The 22,607-nt window shown below is 35.8% G+C and overlaps 1 long non-coding RNA gene across 1 annotated transcript in view; it reads left to right on the top strand.

Moving 5' to 3' along the window:
- Positions 1 to 16,348, top strand: part of LOC116793740 — a 36,498-nt gene extending 20,150 nt beyond the window's left edge. The window contains exons 2-3 of the long non-coding RNA XR_004359579.1: positions 5,185 to 5,275; positions 5,834 to 16,348. This is a non-coding gene — a long non-coding RNA (uncharacterized LOC116793740). The remainder of the gene's footprint in view (positions 1 to 5,184; positions 5,276 to 5,833) is intronic.
- The last annotated feature ends 6,259 nt before the right edge of the window (positions 16,349 to 22,607 follow it).

Consider the following 22,607-nt stretch of genomic DNA (forward strand, 5'->3'; position numbering starts at 1 on the left):
CAAGTTCCATACTCTTTATTTCAAACCATCATAAAGAAACCTTTCTATAATGACACACACGTCTATACTGTAGATCTCTCCCTACTCATTTTTGAAAAAAGCTTCTATCTGACATATGGCTTAACAAGAAAGAATTTCATATTTTGATAGTTAATACAGTGTCAATATTCATGCTTAAGAGAAATACCTGTGTTCTGAAATAATTAACTTTTTCAAAGCAAATTCCTTATTAAAATATCAGATTTTATCATTAAATATATAATTTATACCAATAAAAGTTGTTATTATTAGAGTGATGTGCCATAAAAACCTTCTTACACATTTTTTTTTCAGGTTGCTATTCTTTAGTTGTCATACATAGCATCATTCTATCCTAAAATTACAAGAATTTATAAGGTTCCTGTTTAATACTTAACTTTAAAGAAATCTTCATTTCAAATAAGCATGCATTTTGATTTGGGACATGGTCAAAAATCTTTAAAGATATATACATAAACTAATTTGTTAATCTCGTGCCACTTTTAGCATTTGTCACACATATAGACCAGGAAATTGGCTCCATCTCATTCTAGCTCTGTGTTGAATTAAAAACCTCTACTGCAAAGAAGAGCATGATGTGGGGAAAGAATAAATTTAGTTCTTTCCTTAGTAATGCACATATATTTCCATACATTTCACATCCTAAGGGAGCCTGTGAACGCATTCAATAAATACAAAACTGTAATTCCAGGAAAAGGAAATTTTTATATTATAAATTTCACATAGTACTTTATTCTTAAAAGATCTGAAATTACAAGTGTCATTAAGTTTTTATTCTTTTACAAAATACAGGATATAAAAAAAAGGAAGACATTGAATCTAGGGTCATTGGAATTTCTGAGGGTATTAGGGGATTTCAAACAAAAAAATATATATTCAACAATGGCACTTGAAAATTAAGAAAATTTAGCCATGTCCAGCCCAACAAGTTCTACCTTAGTTATACTAAAATCAGAATCATATATGTAAGCATTTACACTGAACAATTGCCTATCTTCACCTTATATATTAAGGTCAGCGAAAAGAGCAGTTTAGGGATAAAGGGCAATAATAAAGAGGTAGCCTTTAAACATGATTAGTTGGTGTCTATTAAAGATGTGTTAAAATGAAATATATACTTCAGGTGAAGGAAATTACTAACTCCTTCTAGGATGATAGACTTGCTATATGTGTATTTCACTATACCTTTAAAATATTTGTGAATTTGACTGCATTCTGAGGAGACAGAGCAACGTGGTAGATTTATGAATGTCTGACGGAAACAGGGCTAGGAAAGATTATGGCATACTTGTTTAGAAAAACTGAGAACTGAAGGTTCCTGATTTACACTGACATATATCTAGATGAAACTATAGTTTGCAAATTGCCTAGAGGAGCTATCTTTTATTAAGTGTTTGATGGGTACAGAAATGTACATATCTATTCTACAACAGTCTAGGAATACCAAAGCAATATTTGTAAATGGAATTTTAATGTTTTTAGCTTTTCTTAAATATTTTCATTTTTATGGTCACCTCACCCAACCCTGTGCTGAGTGCCCATGCCTATTGAACAAACCATATGGTTAGAGAAGTTTTGTTTCATTATTTTGAATTCTTGGGATACAGGTATGCTGAAATGCTCTCTGCACTGCAGGACTAGAGAGGTCAAACCGCAGCTTAGGCACTTTTTACCTTTTCCAACAGATTACCAGCATATTTGACTCATTCTGCATCTTAAGTTAAAATTCCCAACATTCACAATTAATGCATTTCCAAAGACTTTCAACTTTGCTACTACATTGCAATGCCATTACATATGTTTAGTTTGAAATTAGACAAGGAGTAACAGATAAACATGAAGTTTTACCAAGCACTGTAATATTTCTTGCAAAGAAAGCCTGAAAGACTGGTAAGTTTTCTACTCAGGTCAACTTTCCCTGTTTTACTCCGACTGATACAAGGTAGATGGCTTGTCTAGGAGGAGGGGGCAGGGGGCAGGCTGGCTTTGCATTATTATTTTCGGTACACTAACTTCCTCTTTCTTTAGGAGCTGTTACTTTTTAATCTTATTTTAAATCCTTATTATCATAGCGAAAATCTGTATTAGTCACTAGAATTCTACTTTCATAATTCATATTTTATTAATGCAATTAAAATTGGTATTTACTGATGTTTCAGGAACAAAATTATGAATTTAATATCAATTTAACAATGGATCACGTTATGCATTCTAGTTCTGTCAGCATATTTTCAAGCCAGGTGAATACATTATACAAATATTAGGCAATATTTTACATAATAATCTACCTATTAGGTGGGAAGTTTTGTCAGGCTTGTACGTACAGTTGGTCACCAATTATATATAAAAATTTTTGTCCACAGTAGATGTGGAAACAGGACTAAAATATCAGCCCTTTTAAATATTCCACTGGCTTCTAATAAGACATAATAAGCACTATCTGTTAGTGTAAGCTTTTGGTCAGCAACAGAGAAAACAAAATTTATAATCAGACAACTATTTACACTTCCATTATGAATATATGTTCAGTGCATTGATAACTTGAACAAAAGCTTTCTGTGTTATAGCATTATATGAAGAGTTGTACATCTGTGATAAGCAACAAGCACTGACCCATTTTCATCAGTAACTTGCATAGTTTTCTTAAATCATTAACTTATCAGATCTGGGCAGGGATGCCTGGATTTTTCTGGATGTTTGGATAACACCTAGCATAATATAATGTGTACTAGAATATAAGGAAATAATTGGCACTTGTTAGTTATAAGCAGCACTTGTTAGCATAGCCTTTCTAGCATGCCAACAAGCAATTAACCTCAGCATCAGTCAATCACCTTTTCCTAGTTAACTCGCATTACACTTTGAGGGCAGCTGCCATCTTCTTGTGGAAAAATACATGTAACTATGCCCCTGACTGTCACGCCAGTTTTAGACCAGTATAAGTTTATTCTGTCCAAAAGAGTTAGAGCTTTCTACACAGTACAGTAATCAAGAAAATTATTTTTCTTCCATGACTGTAAATTAGGAGTAAGTGCACCTAATTCATTGGAATTACATCTGTTTAAAACAGTGGCACTGAAATTGGAATCAATCTTTTCTTTATGTATCTGAGAGGTGAAAGTGTAGTACTGTACATAAGTCAATCAAAGTAATGATGTTGCTTAGCAATGTAAATGCAAAAGAGTAGATTGCTGATGCCAAGAAATTTGCACCCACATATTGCACCTGTCAGTGAAAGGGAGGTTGCATTGCAACTGCAGTGCAGTGTGGAATTAATGCCCTAATTAGAGACTTCTTTATCTCCATTAGATATGCCTGACAAGACAATACGGTGAAGTTATTTATCAGCTCATCATTGCCATGGGTGGCAGGAGTAGCTGTTTTTGTTCTTTTTTTGCTCCTTTTTTTTGTTTGGTTGCATTTTTTTTAAGACACTAGATATTTTCAGCCCATTTTTACTAGGAAGAGATGACCAGAAGAGAGTTTATGTGTGTTATTTGTGTAGAAAAATGGGTTGATGGTGGGTTAATAAAACTGGGTTTTTCCCATTTCCCTACATGTATGAGTGATTTTCATAGAAGAAAGGTATGGAAGAACTGAACTGTGATTTAAAGCACATCATTTTATTTCAATAGCAGGAAGCAACTTCCATAAATGACAACTTTTTTTCTTTTGATAACTCCAATGAAATACAGAGATGACACCTGTATGAAGCATTATTTTTAGAAAGAGGGACTGGGACACTTCTTCTCCCCTGACTATTGAAATGACATATAAATATCATTTCTTTTACTTTTTCTGTGAGTTTTGTGACTTGTGCCTTGGTGTGTGACTGCGATGTGCATTTTTTGTTGACAGATGTGAATAAGGTACAGAGAGTACTAAATAAAAGTGTGCTAGGTCCGGATAGATAGCAATATGCAGGATAACTCCAAGGAAAACAAAAAACCCCAAACAAACAAACGAATAAGCAAAGTAAAAAAAAAAATATGGATTCACTGTAAACTTATTTTTTCCTGGTCGGTCCATTAGGGAATAAACAGACCAACATGGAATATTATTCCAGTGAGTGATAAAAACAAGAGGAGGAGAATGTTAGGCCTTTAAGGTATTTTAATACTGCTCTTAAGAGTTTTACATATTCAACTTTGAAAAAATAAACCTTTCAATTATGAGTTGAAGTCTATCCAGCTCAGGTAGAGAAAACCATAGAATAGGAGTTTCTTTCTGGTTTTATAGAATTTTCGCTATTATTGCTTAACGTTCTCCATGTTTTGCTGACAGAAATTCCTTGGGGAATGTTTAAAGAATGGACTTTTTAGTGAATTTCTTTGGGTTATTCTTTTCAAATAGTCATGGTGGAAATAAATCATCCTGAGGCATATTCAGATCTTAAGTCACTTATACACTGTATTAAGTCTCCCTGTAAAGTTCTTACTACTAGTTGGGGATTACCTTAGTGACGTTAGTCACTTTGCAAAATAAAATCATCGATTGGTGAAACAGTCCTATGAAAGCAAAATATAACTAAGTTTAATTCGAGTCTTGATAGTATGTTTTCTTCTAACTGTATCTGTGGTAGTTATGACTACAATTTTCATCTTCCCCTAAGCTTATGACCACTTTTCTTGGTACCAGATTTTACATTCCCAGAAGAACTCCTAGTCCCTTTGCTGAGTTACTATTTAAATTAGTCGGGTACAGCCTCATCAAGTTGAGCTAGGAAGTGGCTTCATGAGCAGCTTCACTGGCAGCTCTGGAGAAGCAGTAACCTCCACCTGGGGTGTGACATTTAGCTAGAACAGACTGAAACTGCTTCCTTTGGTAGCTAGCACAGTTATGGGCAGAAAGAATAGTCAAGCTATGCTTATATGAAGTAATGCCTCATGCCAATGCAAAAATACAAGAAAATACAGTGCTTACTGCAGAATCATGATACAAATTTTTAGTTTTAGATGTTATGTAAACTTCATGGTGCAACTGTGTTAGAACAGGAAGCTATATGAAGCTCATTTTTGGGTGTAGCTATTACATGCCTGAGGAGAGCAAAATGTTTTGGGCTATATTTCTGCTTAAACAATTAAGCAAAATAATGGAAAATGTCTTGAAAGGAAGCTGGATTATTTGTATTAAAATATTTTTCAGTAGTCTGATAATTATGTAAGAACATGACGAAACTTGAGAGGAAGTAGAACCATGTGAAGCAGAAGGAAGTGTCCTCACTGGTAAAGATGAGGTGAGAAAATGTTACATTTTGGTATAAAACATGCTTTCTGGTATTATTCTTCTGAAATCAGCATTATGAAGCAGACTTATGTTAGTTATGTTAGTTTACATTAGTTATGTAAACTCATAATGCAAAATTTTACTGTGTTAAGAGCTTGGTGAATTTGTTAACTTTGTTTTTTTAGACTAACTGGTACTTTTACTGGTATTTAAAATGATAGATACAGAGAGAGTAGGATAGTTCTTTCTTTGTTTTGCCTAAATAACCATTGTACTGCCTTTTTGCCCAGGGAGTTGAAGAATGGTCTTGGTCATTTAACTTGTATCTTCAGCATGTCCATGTAGTACAACACATTTGTGCCTTTTGGTTATTGAGACCTCCCATATAAATCCATTTTAAATGGTGACTTAAGAAAAGCATCCTTGTAAATAAACACGAAGTTGCAGCTTCAGTCATCGTTGATGATTAAAATACATGGTTGCATAACATAAAATGGTACTAATTATTCAGTCTAAGAGCTGTATTCTGATTTTTTTTTTTACTTAAACACATGTTTTCTTTTCCTAGGTATCTTTTTAATGCTGAAATGGACACAGTAATTGTGAACCATGGGGTAAGGAGCTCTTTCTAAACTATGCAATAACGTATTCACTGGAATTTAACAGCCTGTGTACTTCAAAGCTTCTCTTACCTGTAATCATGTGAACAAACCTTCCAAGTCGCTTTGCCAGCTCGAGATTTGTCAGAGCACTAACACAGCGTTGAAGCAGTCCCTGCCACCAGGCAAGGTACAGAAGGGAGATGGTGACCTGCAACAGGATGAGAGACCTCACTTACCAGGATTGGCTCACAGTTATGCTTCTGGCAACTGACATTTCCATTTTGCTCAAAGCTTCAACATCGTGTCATCAGACAAAGCCCCATGAGTGGTGGCAGAGCAAACTCTAGCCTTCATTTTCAAGTTTGAAGAGAAAAAATTATTTACGTGTCTAAATCCCAGAACCCACTGTTCAGAGGTCACTCTTTGTTGCCCGCTGCTATAAGCCATTAAGGCTTCCAAAAGCTCTAAAAGAAATGGGACATGGTTTGCGGCAGAAAAATCTAACTGTTTTAAATTTGTTTAAATTCTATTTCATTGTGTTATCTGAATTTGTCCTACCAGAGGAACCTGGAAGATGGAATGTTTCTGTCATTCCTTACAATGAATGATAGCTTAAAGGGACGGTCAGAGCTTGCAAGACAAATCTTTGATCCTCCTTAAGGTTGTTATAAACTGAAGGAGAATATCTTTTAATTCTTTAGGACTTCAGACTATTTTTTAAGGAAAATTATTGATTCATACAATGAATTTACTGTTTTATCACACTTCGAAGTCAGTATTTATATATCCTTTTGGTTATGAAAATAGACAGATGTTTAACTATGTGTTCTAATATTGCACTGGGCTTTGTTTTGTTTTTTTTTTTTTCCTTTCCTGTTTTATACATGTTTTCCTGAATCACACCCTTGAATTTATTGACAATTAGTACAGTTTCCAGAAATTTATTTTCATCTTTAAGAATCTACGTACCAAGTGTGGAAATGTAGATGTTAAGGGGGAGCACAAGTAACGACTTTTTTTTCCATTCACCGAGGAAACACTAAGACATCAAGGTTATTCAAGTAGCCTGGAAAGTTACTATTTTTCCAAACTACAAGAAGATCTCAGAAATAATAAGGATAACATTAAACCAAAATTCTAGAGAAATTGTTTAATTTTCTTAAAAAAATATTGGAACTTGGAAAAAAAAAAGTCATTTCACAGTGAAGAAAATCTTCAGTCAGAGTTCAGGGAGAGTTGTTAGACACAGTGTTTAGGGTTGCTTGAAAGAATCATTCCAGGGGCTGTTCTTTGCTGCTACTGCAGAAGTGTTTTGGGCAGTTAATCTGTCTTAGTTGCCGTATCTGCAAATAGAAGATAATAATGCCCAATTCTGTCTAGTGTTGTGCAGTCTCTAGAAGTTTCACAGCAAGAGAAAAGTGTTTCATAGTGTATGTAAAATTGCCTGTTGGACCTTTTATTTTAAAATAAAAGTTTCGGCTGCAGATCCTGAAAGAATGGGTTCCCTAAGGCACTGTAGCCAAAGTTTAAGTGGGGCGTTTTTTGGTTTTGCTTTTTTTTTATTTAAGCTGTTTAATAGACTGATTTTTGGCATCATCTCTGAAGCATGCAGATCTCTGGAGATTTATAGAAATTAAGGTTGTCGTGAATAAAAAAGCCTTCTTTAGAAGATCCCATTATCATCAGAATTCTGTTATCCTCGCAAAAATGTACTTGGCATTAGCATGGCCCATGTTTTGTATTTCAACCACTAAACTTTCAGGGACATCATTGTCTAGCTAACATTTTAAATGCTATAGCTTTCCCATTAGATAAGCAGGCTGATTTCATTAGTATGTCTTGAAAGAACAAGGTAGAAAAAAAAAAAGACTTGGATGGTTGTGAATGTCTTGTAGAGAATTTTGGTGGCAGAACTCTTGCCATATGGCTGTACATGCTACAGGAAAGGAAATTAGTGGAATTTGTAGAAAACCTATATAAATGTAAAATGCAACAAGCAAACAGTCTTTCCACAGATTATACTGGCAGTACTGATCATGTCTACTTTGACAAGAGGCAAGGAGTATGCTCAGGATGGTGTGTCTCCTGGCTCCTGCTCCACATTGCCAGCCTTTAGCCTTGTTTAAGACTGTGCTGTTGGGTCTGCCAACAGCCTGGATTGCTTACCCTGTGTGTTTTAGAAACAGGAAGTCTAAGGGCTGTCCTAAGATGTGTGACATCTCCAGATCCAAGGGCTGTCCTAGGATGTGTGAAAGGATGTGCCAGCAAGGTGAGTGGCTGGTTGTCACCACAAAGCTGTGCAAGGGGACTGTGAAGAAGATTTCTCTTCTCACATATCCTAAGCTACATCCTAGGCTTGACTCAGAGTGTAGCTTTATGCTCCTGCAACCAGTCTTGAAATATATTCTGGCCTGTCCCTGTTTATAATACTGGAGACATAAAACCCAATAATTTGATTCCGGTTTAAAACTTTCAGCATTTAGGGTAGGACAGACGATTAACCAGTCAAATCCAGAACTAAAATGTTTTATCAGAACATCAAAATTAGGAATGCAAATTAGGAATTTTTCTTTTTAGATTATCAGTGAAGTGACAATAGTGTCTGTTACCTGCAGTTTTGCCAGTGGTAGGTGCCAGCTCACAGACTGAAGAGCATGTTCATGAAATGCTTGTCATATCACTGACACACTCTCACAAGATGCCACCAAAGGGATTTTGCTCTACTGCAAAATAAGAAACCTTAATTACTATATGATAAAAACAGATGTGTTATACTTGTTGGTAAATAAAAGATTAAAATAGAGATTAACCTTTGATAATAATCTTTCATTTGTTATCTGTCTTTAATTAAACTCAGAGTGGTTTAAATATATAGGGGCATCTCTTGGGCTTATGTTTTAGTTGTGAAAATGACTAATTTGTGTATGTTGTTATTTAAAGTTACTTTAATTGCAGTACTTGCATAAGTTCAAGAATCACAATTTCATTCCATCTGGTGATTACTTATTTATTTTCACTAATCATACAGTCAAAACCCAACAAATTAAAAAAACAATTACTGAAAACTTGATTGAACATAATAGAAAATATGTAGAAAATACAAATAATATTTGACTAAATGCGTCCATATGGAGCCTGAAAATTTCAACACACTTCAAAAAATTAATGAAGAAAACAGATAGGGAACTACAAATGCAGTGATTTCCCCAAGAAGGCTATATTTCCTACTATTTCAACTGGTTTATATATCAAGAGTAGACATATATAAACTGCTTTTGAAGCTATTTACTTTTTTTTTTTTAAAATTTGTGTATTATGTGTACTTACTGAGATTGAAGCTGTTTAATTTCACTCCACTGTGAATCTGTAGCCCAAGTTAAATACTCAGGAGACCTAGTATGTATGTTAATTTAGTGACCAAAAAATGTTTCCAGTTGGTCATATTAGGACCAGCAGTAAAACATTTTCAGACTTAAGGAGATACATGACTCACCTAAGGAACAGGTATGTTAAACCATTTACAGGCTGGTCGCTTTCCAAATCATGAGTCCTATCATTCTGAGACCTTTAAAATCCACTAAGGTGACTAGCAGAGAATTGCTCAGGAGCCACTCTAAATCAACAGCAGGCCTACAAATGTACCCCTCTGTAGTGTGAAATGACCACTTTGTCTCCTGTCCTAGACATGGAAGCCATTTTGTAGTCTTAATAATTTGGTTTACCTCTAATACACTAAAATTCAGAGGGATTTATACTGGTACAATATGTGAGATTACATCAGAAAAAAGTGGCTTTGCTGCATGGTTATGGACACTCAGACTATGTAAACAACAGGTTGCAAAACTATTCTTTTAAAACTTCAGTGGTATGTGAATGTGCACATGTGCACAGCAGATCACGAGTTATTGCAGTAGAGGCAGTCTCTGCTTCTGTTATATATTTTCCCAACTGATATGCTCTTTTTATTTTTTTTTTTGAAGTTGTCATATGGTATAACACTTTTACTACTTGACTCCTCCCACTTTTCTTCAAACCACATCCTGATTTTTGGCCTCAGAAACCAAACATATGCACAGCTTGCAGAACAACACATGATATTGTTTCTGTATAACATCATACCAGCTGGGATATAAATTCTTACAGACAATTTTATGTGAATGAAAAATACCTACATAAAGACATTTTCCATAGTTATGCAATACATATCACAGTAGAGCATATGGTCTTGAGCCAGAGATCTTCACATAGAATTATAACAAAAGCCCCAAATCAGGCCACAGATCTTCAGACAATGTAATTTTGAAGAGATCATTCTCATTTCTCACTATTTTATTTCTTCCTTTTTCTATTCTCTTTTGGATTTCTGAAATCCAACCTCAGCTAGTTTGTGGGCATGTTGAAGACCCTTAAATTTTATCAATTTCATTTATTTGGTGTCAAGTCCAATAAAATTGTTATTTAACTAAGGAAAAGATAATTTATGGTGAAATTTTAACTGGTACCATGATTTGAAAATATGCCAATAGGCAGAATTCATTGTTTTCGGGGAATTTATTTCAACATTCGTTTTCATTAGTAGAAAAGTGTTTTATTCTTGATTTTTCAGTGTTCAACTTCCAGAATGTTTTGGTTTTTTTTTATTTTGGGGGATGGTTGTTACATTATTCTCCCTTCAGAATAAAGAGTCTGCATATGAAGGTTTTCTCCCATGATCTATAAACTTTAATCAAGTCATACTCAGCCCTCCTTTTTGAGGAGAGATCGAGTTTATCTTTTCACAGCAAATAATTTTCTTCTGCTCTCAAATTAATTTTAAATGCAATTTTGTGAACTCTCCATTTTTTTCCCACCATTCTCATTAAAACATGGACAGCAGATCTGTGGGAATTATTCCAACTGTTGCATCAGGATTCAAGGATTATGTTAGCTCTGTTCATGCAACTTCACAGTGGGAGCTCATGTTGGTCCACTACGGCCCATAAATCCTTGCAGAGTCAAGGCATTCCAAATCACTGTACCCCCTTTTTTGGGGGGTGAATTCCATTTGTATTATGTTTAACTGCATTCATCTCTTCTAAAATGCTCATTTTTGCGTTGGGTCTAGCTTGTAAAGAGATCTCCTCTTCCTTGGTCTCATAATTATGTACTAGCCGAGTAATCTTTCTGTCATCTTCAGATCCTTAGCATGGCAATTTGCATTTGTACCTCTGGATCACTGCTGGGAATACTGACTACCATTGGGCCTACTACTGATGCCTGCTAGATACCATTAGAAACAATTCAATATTAAATTTCTTTTTAATGTATCTTTTGGTGATTTGCTGGCCAGCTCTTAGTTGAAATTGTGTACATTGATGCTATGTAGCAGATCTTTTATTTTCTTAATAAAGTTATCATGCAGTATTTACAAACTTTCATTATGTATTTATTGATTAAACAAAGAGAAGATAAACATCCCATGGACAGGTGAAAAAAATCTGTAGACCACGAAGCAGACAAAACACTCAGGATTAATATTCTTCAATTTTCTTGCACATGTAACTTTATTTCACCACTTCAAAATATTTAATATATAAATAATACTGTTCATGTTTCAGAATCGGAGGGATTCTGATTTGCCTGACATGTCTATCTTAAAATGTGTAAGGGCTTTCTGAATTTGTTGAAACCACCTCTGGGAAGTTTACAGAATTAATGGCAGACACTGGTGTATGCACTTTCTTCAGTTGTTTTTAAGATGGTTTGCTAATTGTTTAGCTCTCAGGTTGGGTAATGTATTTTTTGTAATTTGCCACAAAACCAAAATTCATAAAATTAAATTCTAAATCTTAATCCACACTTTGGCATGGAACACCTTGTATTCATTTCTGTCTGTAAAAGTGACAGCACTGCGTCTGATATGTTGACAGACAGAGGTACATCCACAGTCCTCCCAAAACTTTACTGGTGTCATAGCTTCCCTCCTTCCCACTACCCAGTATTTAACGAATTTGGTTAATGTGCAAGAAAGGTGTTTGCATTTTTCCAAGTAAAGAAAAAGAAGGCGGTGAACTTTAAAAGGAGGAGACTAATTTAAAATTTCTCCCTTTCTTTCTTTGGACCCTTTTCCCTTCCAGAAGAAGGTTCTGGTGAAATTTGTCAGAACAAAGTTTCCAAGCAGTTTATTCCTTTTTAAGTAATTCTAAGGCTTTTGGATTTATTGGACTTTTCTGTCTTTGTGTAAGTTGAATATCACAGCTAATAGCACAGTAATAATTACATGTCATTCTCTTTATCCTCTTTGTGCACTGCCAATCTGCAAAGGTGTCTCATTTCACACATCATTTGTGATGTCCTCTGGTAACCACATATTTTGGGGAATAGCTGGTGAATGTAGTCATTAATCTCCATTTTGAGATGTGTAGTTCCAGATTCCCATTCTGTAACTGTTCTAAGCAGACTTCTTGGTGTAGCAAATGGGTCAGCAAGACTGTGCTCAGATCCCAGGAGAAAGAGTACAGGTAACTAAACTAAACTGCAGGACTGTAGGATTTCCCAGTCCCTCAGCTGGGCTACACCAGCCATGCCCCAGGGTAGGAAAGTGAGTTCCTCTATTTGTCTGCAATTAGTGGGAGTTGGGGTTCATGGGATACTCCAGACAATCTTCCCTGGAGAGAAAGAAACTTATTCTGATGGTCCTATTCCATTCAAGACAACCAGTACAAAGGAACACTGTTAATTCCTACTGAGGCAAAGCAGCCTCAAGTCAACAGTGATCCAGACCCCACCCCCACACAGAGACAGCTTGTGAAATCGAAAAACAGGAACAAAACAAAAAGTACTATACGTGTCTGAGAAATCTTATCAACCCTAGCAGATATATTTATTGCTCACTGATGACTGAGAATCTCATCTTGCCCAGGGATTAGTTGTGAGTTACTAATGGAGTAAAAATGTGGGGTGAGCAGAGAATGACAGTCTATGGCTGATTACTCTGATGTCATGCTTTGGGAACGGCAGCCAGAAATGTGCAACTCATTCTGTCTTTAGAATCAAAGGCACCTAATTACAATCTCATTTTGTTAAAACACAGTGCTAATGACTTGCTTGTGCAGTAGCTGGATACCATATCAACTGCCACATAAGCTAAGTTTTTCCATTTTAACAATCCCAGTTACAGTATCCGACTGCCTGTGCATAAACATTTGCAAGTTGTTGCTGTAGGTCTGGAGAGGAGGCATGCAGCACTTTCCACTAGGCAGGGAAAGCGAAAGGAGGAACTGGTAGACAGACTTTGTGCTAAAATGTCCTCACTTTAGAAGAGCTGTTTTGAGTAATTTATAAAAATTGGTCTGTTAAAAATCCAACCACGATTGATCAGGTCGGAGTATTCTGTGGTACAACAACACAGGTTAAATCATGTTCTTTCTTGTAATCTCCTCTTCCCAGTTCTTTTTAATCTTTGTAATCTGCATTTTTTTGCTGATACTCAACTGTTTGTACCTTTGAATTCTTTTTATACTCAGGTTGCTTCTTCATGTTTGCTACAAGTTATGTACCATCTTCCCAAACTTTATTACAAAATGTGTATATACACATTTTCAGAGCTCCCACTACTTGCAAAATCTTATTTTGTGTTAAGGGTTAATTCTAATAGCTTCAAAGCACCCTTCTGAGAGCAAATGTATTGCTAAATATCAAGGATACCTTGTTTTGTTCCCTACGTATCCCTTTCCTTCAACAGGTCCTGAATTAAACACATGTATGCATGACGCGCATTGATATTTTCTATTATTTGATCTTATTCTATGAAATCTCCCTCAGCAAGTTCTGCACGTTTTAATCTGTTAATTATAGCAAAGTCTGTACTATTAAATATTTATCTGAAAGGAATTCTCTGAAAATACAGAAATGAAGATAGCTTTTCTAAGGAACTGTGGGTTTTTGGCACACAGTGAGGACGAACTTTATACCGAGCCACATTTTTCACACGGCATTAAAGGGCTCTAGAGTTTGATAAGTTTGGGTTTCTCCTACATGTCTGATGCAATCTACTGTATGTATATATATGTATATATGTGTATTTGTGAGTATGCTCTTTCTTCAAATGTGAATTGCAATAATTCTTTCACTGTGGTTGTTACTGTGATGGTGCCCATGCCTCTAAATCTATGTAACTGGTATTTTTTCCGAGTTCATAGCACTTGTGTCCTCAGGTCTCTGCCACTTGTTTTCAATAACCTTTCATGTGAAGTAATGATACTCTATGCTGTTGTGTCAAATATCAGATGGTATCTCAAGAAAACAATGTATGTTTCAAGCTATTTACACTCAGGTGGTATTCAGAGGAGAACTAGATCTGTAATTATTACTTTTAAGAAGCATGGAGGACAGCCAGAAGAGTTGAAATGGGAGCCCTTCCTGAAGAAGCAAAAGGGGTAATAATAAAACTAAATTTCCCCCTGTAAAGAGAAAGGTTTTTGGAAGGATGAACTCATTAGCTAGGTGCTGGGGGCCAAGTAATTCTCTACTTCCTTCTCATTACTTCCAGGCCATGACCATGTTCTAACTATATTCCAGATCAGAACACTACCTGGGAATATTAGTGAGCTGGAAAAGAAACCAGTAAAACAGTTATGGTCCCAGTGTTAGTATGAAAATCAGGACCATGATCTTTTAACTGCTCCAGTAAAAAGTTATGTCACTTGTAATTTTGACTTCTTGGAGATGCCCAGCAGTCAAAGAGTTCTCCACAAGTTCACATTCAGTTCTACTGGATTAAAAATTCAGGAAAAAGCTCTGATGAGCTCCATTTCTATACGTTGCTCGGGGAGAGATATTTAAAAAGCCAGCCCATTCCTCAGTCTCTGCTAAGTTCTGATCTAGGTTCAGGTTTACTCACGTGACTTGGCACCAGTTCTTAACATGTTTGCCAGCTGTTTGTATTCAGTGTATTGGATATCATTGCTGTCTCCTCCTTTCCTAACTCTCCAAGAGAGTCTGCTGGTGACTAAATCCTAGAGGGATTCTCTACCCTCTGTCCTCAAGAGCAGGGCAACAGAGCAAGGGCAAACTGTAGCAGATTGTTGCTCTTACTCCTCCCAATGTCGTAAATTAAAACGAGAATATGAACCACTGATATGACTTCATCCATCAGACCACAAGCGAAGCTCAGTCAGCAAGTGGTGAAGAAAACTACATGTATTCATAGTGAATGAGCAACTATTTCTTTTTCATGAAATGTTTGTAGCTAATCAACTCAAATAGCTACCTATCCAATAAATACAAGCTGCCAAAAAAGCGCACTTGGATAGTATATTTGGCAGTGCTGAACAACTCTCAAAGTGTATTAGATGTTCAGTTTAAGTCAATAGGCTAAGACATAAAATAAAAAAATATTTTGATATTTTTTTCATACTATAACCTGCTTTTATTCATAACCAAGTTTAGTTCCACTGATTTCTATAGAGGTGAGGGTGGCAGGAACTGAATCCAAAGCTAAGCACTTAACCAATTCTTTTCATATATCTTAATTTTTTCATATGTCCTAATTATGGTCATAAGCATTTCTTTGTTTGTTTTTTGTTTTTTCCTTCCCTCACACTATTTAGGCATACCAAATGGGTTCATCTTGAATTAATTTCAGTTTGAAATTCTCAGAAATCCAGCAAGTATTTTTATAAACTTAAATTAAACTCTAAGTACAACTTCTATTTTTATTGTAACAATGAGAGTCCATTTGATATACTTCACTGCAGTGTCAAACTTCAATAAGAATATATATTTTTTACACAATTAAAAAATAAGTTATGTATTGTTTCCAGAACACTATGATTAAGGAGATTATGTTTTCAAAGGAGGTTTTAGGGAGACTATAATTTCAAAATTACATTTGCTCCTATTTGATATTGATTACTTATTTCCTACTTTGAACACATACCATAGACCTCTTAAATTCTGAATGCCTTTGGTTTAATCACTTTATACTTCTCCATTCTCTTCTTTCTGCCAGGTTCTTTGGAGAGGTGCAGGTAGCCAGGCATAAAGGTTCAGAGAGCAAAGTTGGGAACAGTAAATTCAGTTGAATTAACTTCTCATGACTTTCAGCACACAGATTTATCCATGTAACTCCCATTAAAATTAATGGGAATCATGTGACTCAAACCTGTGCATACTGAGCAGTTTCCTTGGTGCACTGAAGAGTCTGCATCTAGTCTCTCAGTCCCTGAACAAAATGATGAAGGTGCAGTGACAATATATCACTTAAATATCACATGCATTTGCTATATTGTAGAGCTTTGAAGAAACATCTGTTTCAAAACCAGCTTTTGCATCAGAAGTCAAAGGTCCCATGAAGAGATTAATTTATATTTCAAATTTTGGTATGTTTTTCATCATAATGATAAAACAGACTACTGTATTTGCAATTTACCCTCTAGCTATATAATTTCTGACTTAAATAGCCACAAGGAATGCAATAAATGAAACATTTTTCAAAACAATTGTTTCAGCTTTGTCTTACTTTTTAATCATTTATATTTATTTTAAATGATAACCTATTAATAGACCATTAATAAAAACATTATTTTAAAATAGATTTCAAGGAAGCTTGATTAAACTACAGTAAGACTAGGCAGAAGCTGATGGGATGACTTTCAAAGAAATAGTGCTATAAACAATATTTATGATATTATGCCCAAGCAATTTGAAAACAAAGGCTATCATTTACCTTTGAATTATATAAATATATATATTTCTACGTCAATATTTAGAAGTCCATTGACTTAATAAGAAGCTGTAAAAGCATAAGGACATGCACAGACAATATAGTGGAATAAAAGGATGTTCTTCTGAGTGTTCTTCTGAGAGTACAGAAACTCTCAAGATTTTCCAAATACTTTCTGAATTTGTAGAACATCCTAATTCCTTCCCTTCTTCATCTGCCTTCTCCTTTCTTCTCCAGCTCATGCCAGGTTGCCTACTTTCTTTACACACCACTCACAGCTAACTCTTGTGAAGTTTTGAATTTCCTTATGTGTCACTGATCTCTAGGAAAGCCCTCCAGTTCAGTACTCTTCAGGAAAGCTTTCTTTTTATTAGTCAGAAGAAGTAAGGATTTTATGTTTCTTAAATTCATGCTACAAGATAAGATGAAAAAGTAATAAATTTTTTTCCAGTAAGGAATAAGAGATGCAGTATTGACATTTGGGAAATTTAAATTTAGTAACTTAATTTTTGCTCATCCAAGAAGTCACTGAATGTAAAGTAGTTGATAAGGATAAAGGCCCACAAGTGCCAAGCCATGTGCTGCTCTTGCCCTCCTTTGGACACCCTCTAATAGCTTAATCTCTTTCTTATATTGTGGTGCCCCAAACCACACACAAAGTGAGGTCGCACCAGTGCAGAGTAGAGCGGGACGATCCCCTCCCTTGACCGGCTGGTGATGCTTTGCCTGATGCCCCTCAGGACACGGTTGGCCCTCCTGGCTGCCAGGGCACTGCTGACTCATATTCAACTTGCCATCAACCAGGACTCCCAGGTCCCTTTCCGTGGCACTGCTTTCAGCATCTCATTCCCCAGTCTGTACAAACATCCAGCATTGCCCCATCTCAGGTACAGAATCCAACACTTTCCCTTGTTAAACTTCCTATGGTTTGTGATTGCCCAGCCCTCTAATTTGTTGAGATCCCTCGGCAGGCCTCCCTGCCTTCGAGGGAGTCAACAGCTCCTCCCCATTTTGTATCATCTGCAAACTTGCTTCGTGTCCCTTCCAGTCCTGTGTCCAAGTCATTTACGAAGATGTTGAAGAGAACCTGTGGAACCCCACTAATGACAGGTCACCAATCTGATGTTACCTCATTCACTATTACCCTCTGCTCAACCCATGAGCCAATTGCTCACCCCTCACATGATGTGTTTATCCAGCTCTGTGCTGGACAGTTTGTCCTGAAGGATCCTGTGAGAGACAGTATCGAAAGCTTTACTGAAATCCAAAAAGATCACATCAACTGGCTTCCCTTGTTCATTTAGGTGGGTTACCTTGTCACAGAAGAAAATCAGGTTTGATGAGCAGGACTTTCCTCTCAGGAACCCATGCTGGCTGTGACCAATGACAGCGTTCTCTTTCAAGCGTTTTTCAATACGTCACAGAATAATGTTCTCCATAACTTTACCAGGCATTTAAGTGAGACTGACAGGCCTGTAGTTTCCAAGGTCCCCTTCTTGCCCTTCTTTAAAACTGGGACAGCATTTGCCAGCTTCCATTCAGCTGAGACCTCTCCAGATTCTGAAGACTGCCCAAAAATCACTGAGAAAGGTTTTGCGATGGCATCTACAAACTCCTTGTCAGGGGAAGAGGAGGGGCAAGCACTGACCTCTTCTCTGTGGTGACCAGTGACAGGACCCAAAGGAATTGCCTAAAGTTGTGTCAGGGGAGGTTTAGGTTGGATATTAGAAAAAGGTTCTTTACCCAGAGTGTGGTTGGGCACTGGAACAGGCTCCCCAGGGAAGTGGTCACAGCACCAAGCCTGAGAGAGTTCTAGAAGTGTTTGGACAATACTCTCAAACACATGGTGTGACTGACATGGGGATGGTCTTGGGCAGAGCTAAGAGTTGGACTTGATGACCCTTGTGGGTCGCTTCCAACTGTCCCTTCATATTCTGTGGTTCTGTGAAATGGTGCATATAGGCTATAATGGCCTGACAAAAATAAGAATTTTTACTCACAGATTGTTATTCAAGTATTTAAAAGATCTTAGAAGAATTAACTATGCAATTTTAGTCCTCCTGCATGGCAAAATTAGATAAGTAAGTAGATAAAGAGGAACCAGTTGACTTCCATTGTAACAATTTTTTCTGGAATAGCAGAAAGAACAGCAGTGTCACATCTCTCTTAGTAGTGCATAAGAACAATACTCTGTGTTTTATTGCAGGAAGTGAAAGCTAGGTATTCAACAGAATCTTCAGAGGAAGTTTCTGCACAATTAGATTCGATTTAATCCGAGTTTATTTAAATCAAAGTTGAGATGTGTCCTGGCCGTAATGCCTCTTTCAAAAAAGACTAGCTCTTTCTTAGCAGTCCATTTTTGGGCTCTTTCATAGTTTAATGGGCTGAATTTGGATCAACTGCTGTGAACTTGCACTGTCTCCGTCATACCCATGAAATATAACCTTGGCTATTTCAACTTCACCTCTGTTTCATCGTTGCCATAAACAGCATGCACATGTTGGCTTATTGGTGACGCTGAGAATACATTTTTGTAGTACCTTGACTATGATGCATAACAGAAATATTTTCTTTTATTGCTATTATTAATTTCAATTATATCTTTATTCCATGGGTTTCCTGCTTTAAGATGCAAATACATAGATGAATGGACTTGGTTCTACTATTCTTGAAATTATCTGGAAACATGAGAGATCATTTGGATGGTTGATATGTTAGATATCATTTCTCCTGATACATTGTTCCTGCTACTAATTCCCAGATACTGTGTTATAGATTGGAGTTTGCAATGATAGAAAGGACGCTGACATAAGGTCTTATTGTCGTGAGTAGAAACAGAGAAATTTACTCACCATCTTGAGATGCTCTACAATGAAATTCACTACTGACATAACAACAAATCAAACACAATCTTATTTGTGTGCCCTAGAGAAGAGATTTGAGTTTTGTACTAGTGTGTCTTGAATTTTTATTGCTAAAACGTATGATTTTTTAAAAATCATCGTATTTCTGAAAAAGTCAAGATTTAAATGTCTCTTACAGTCTTCATGATTATGAAAGCAAAATTAAAGCTTAGATAAAAAGAAAGATATAATCATGGCTTTGAATCTCTAATACTTGGGCATTAGCCCCAAATGTTTGCTAATTATGCCCTTAAGTAACACCTCAGGATCAGAGAAGCTAAATGGGGTAAAGAACATGAAGAAAAACAACTATTCTTCTTTAAAAAATTAAAATTGTTCATTCAATTAAAAAACCCTTAATAAAAATCTGTACTTGAGTTCAAGTTGCCCACGGGAAGGTCTAATTCATGCTGTCCAATAATGAAAGCTTTATATGACCGTTAAGGAAAAACTGACAAGTTATCACAGCAACCTTAGTAATGCCTGTTAACATATATAAGAAAAGCTGGATACTTAAAATGCACCCTAAATTCTCCTTTTATAAGGTCAAGCTTAGTAAAATGTTAATAGGTTTAAAAGATCTGTAATTTCAACTACTGATACATGTTTTCAAATGTGCTACTGAAATTTCTTCTTTTGCAGATGACAAGTCTACTGTTTGATTAAATGTGAACCAATGTCTGGCAGTAAGTTAGTAATTTTAATACTTTATTGAATTCTCTTAGTATAGAGACAATATTTTCTAAACTGGAACTTATAACAAGCATTTGTACAATATAAATCAAATTACTGTCTAGAACTGGCTCTTGAAGAAGCGAAAAGAAGTAAGCATTTTTTTTTTTAAAAGAGTTTGGTGAAAATAATAATTTTGAGTAGTTACATATTGCTTTCTGCATTTGTAACATTCCAGAGCTACAGTTATAAAGACAAAGTAAACATAATAATTCCTATTTGGGAATGAAAACAATTCTGAGACACTAATTTTTTTTTTTAAGGTACATTCATTTTGGATATCTTTTTTTATTTCTTGCTGAAAATTAGCCAGTGGACATTCTGAGTTGTATTCCACATCGATTAAAAAAGCAGATTTATGTGTCTTCATCAAATTCATATAACAGAATAGTACCAGAATGAGGGAAAAAAAATTCTTTTTTAAATTTAGAACTCTATTCTAACCAGTGGATCACAGCCATCTTCATATAAACCAAATCCAATGGTTTCATATAAAAACATTTTCACTTTTGCTAGAAGACGTTTGTAAAGGTTATGTAGGATGAACTGATTTTCAGTGTTGCATGCATGTTTTCTTAGACTATCATATAAAACTGTAGAACAGTTTATTACGCAATACAGGTAAATTAATGTAGTAGTTCAGAGCAATCACTGTAAACCATTGAAAAGTAGCACATACTTTTTTTTTCATTTGGTTACTTAAGTTCAGCAACACAACTTCTAAAAGATTTATTAATTTTGACTTTTTTATAATATTGGTAACATGTCCATTGATCTCACACATAGATGTCAAATCTAAACAAATATTACAAACTTCTCATAGTAATTGCTAAAAAAAAATTAAAATTTTAAACTGCATCACTGTCATCTTTAACTTATATCTTGGAAACTGAAGTCAGAGCTTCTGATCACTGTCAAATGTTATGCCTGTTAACACTCAGGATGTGAACATACTGAATATCTGTCAACTTAGAACACAAACAACTTTGTCTGTAGAATTAGGTGGTACTGATATATATATAAGTATATGTATGTGTGTATATATATATTTTCATATTCCCCTCCCCTCCATTTTGTGAATTCTAGAACTTATTAAAATCTCCCTTTTTTAAAAATTTTTTTGCACACTAGCCTGTGTTCTGAGTGCTCTCTTTGTCTTATGCTCTCTTTGCCAACTCACACCACAGCAAAAAATTCTCTGAACATCCCATTTCACACTTCAGAAGCTTTCTTCATTTTTTTTTCTTTCTTGATTTTTTTTTTCCTAGACTTTTTTTCACCAACAGTTTGGGTCAGTTTACTGTCCATTTTTTTTTGGAACAAGTCTTTCTTTTCTTTGTAAATATTGGTGGGCAGTCTATGAACTTCTTCTCCCAACACTACTGTGTACTTCATGTGCTTTGGTATAAACAAACTCAGAGAATTTTAAGCCTACGTTTGTTGTCACTTTTGTCAGTGGTGGCATGCATGGCTTTCACCTGGTTGATTTCTTCTTAAAATCACAGATGGTTTAGGTTGGAAGGGACCTTAAAAATCATCTAGTTACAACTCCGCTGCTAGAGACACCTTCCACTAGGTTGCTTCAAGCCCCATCCAACCAGTCTGCCTTCCAGGATGGCACATCCACGGCCTCTCTGGGCAACCCTTTCCAGTGCCTCACCATCCTCACAGTAAAGAATTTCTTCCTACTCTCAGTTTAAAGTCATTCCCCCTTGCCCTATTGCTACATGCCCTTGTAAAAAGTTCCTCTCTATCTTTCTTGTAGTTTCTGCAAGTTGTTGTAGTTTCTGGCAGTTTCACTCTTGGTGTGGGGCTGCTGTTGGCAGAAGCCATCATGTCCAGAGGCCATCTGACTAACACAGCTGTGGGGTGACTTTTTTGTCATTGTTTAGTTTTTTGTTTACCTATTTCAAAGTTAGCAATCCCTTTTCCCACATACACTTTCTTCTTTTAGTGCCATTTTGGTTTGTTCTGCTGTGTATGACTCTCCTGCCCAGCTCCAACATGATAGACACTGATCTAGTTGCCTTAATTATTTATCTGTTCTGTGCCCACCTTGTTTTTAGAGCCCATTTTTCATCCTCACAATTTATTTTGCCTTATGCCTGCCTATCTTTGTGGTGCATACTAATCCAGTTTGCTTTATACAAACCAGTACTGCCAGTACTATGAATGACATTGCATTCTTCCTACTATGGTTAAGAACAGGAGCCCTAACATCTTCTAGAATGTTGATGTCTGAACATCACTGCGCCCACTGTTCATGTTGCCACATGAATGCTGGCACTTTTATTTTGTCCCATGCATTCAGTAGCAGCTATAATCCATGATGTTTTCTACACGTTTATGTTCTGAAGTATATAACAAGTCCGTCATATTAATTTTATTTTCCAAGCTTTT

The sequence above is a fragment of the Chiroxiphia lanceolata genome, chromosome 1 (genome assembly GCF_009829145.1).
Source record: "Chiroxiphia lanceolata isolate bChiLan1 chromosome 1, bChiLan1.pri, whole genome shotgun sequence".
In the NCBI taxonomy this organism is placed as follows: Eukaryota; Metazoa; Chordata; class Aves; order Passeriformes; family Pipridae; genus Chiroxiphia; species Chiroxiphia lanceolata.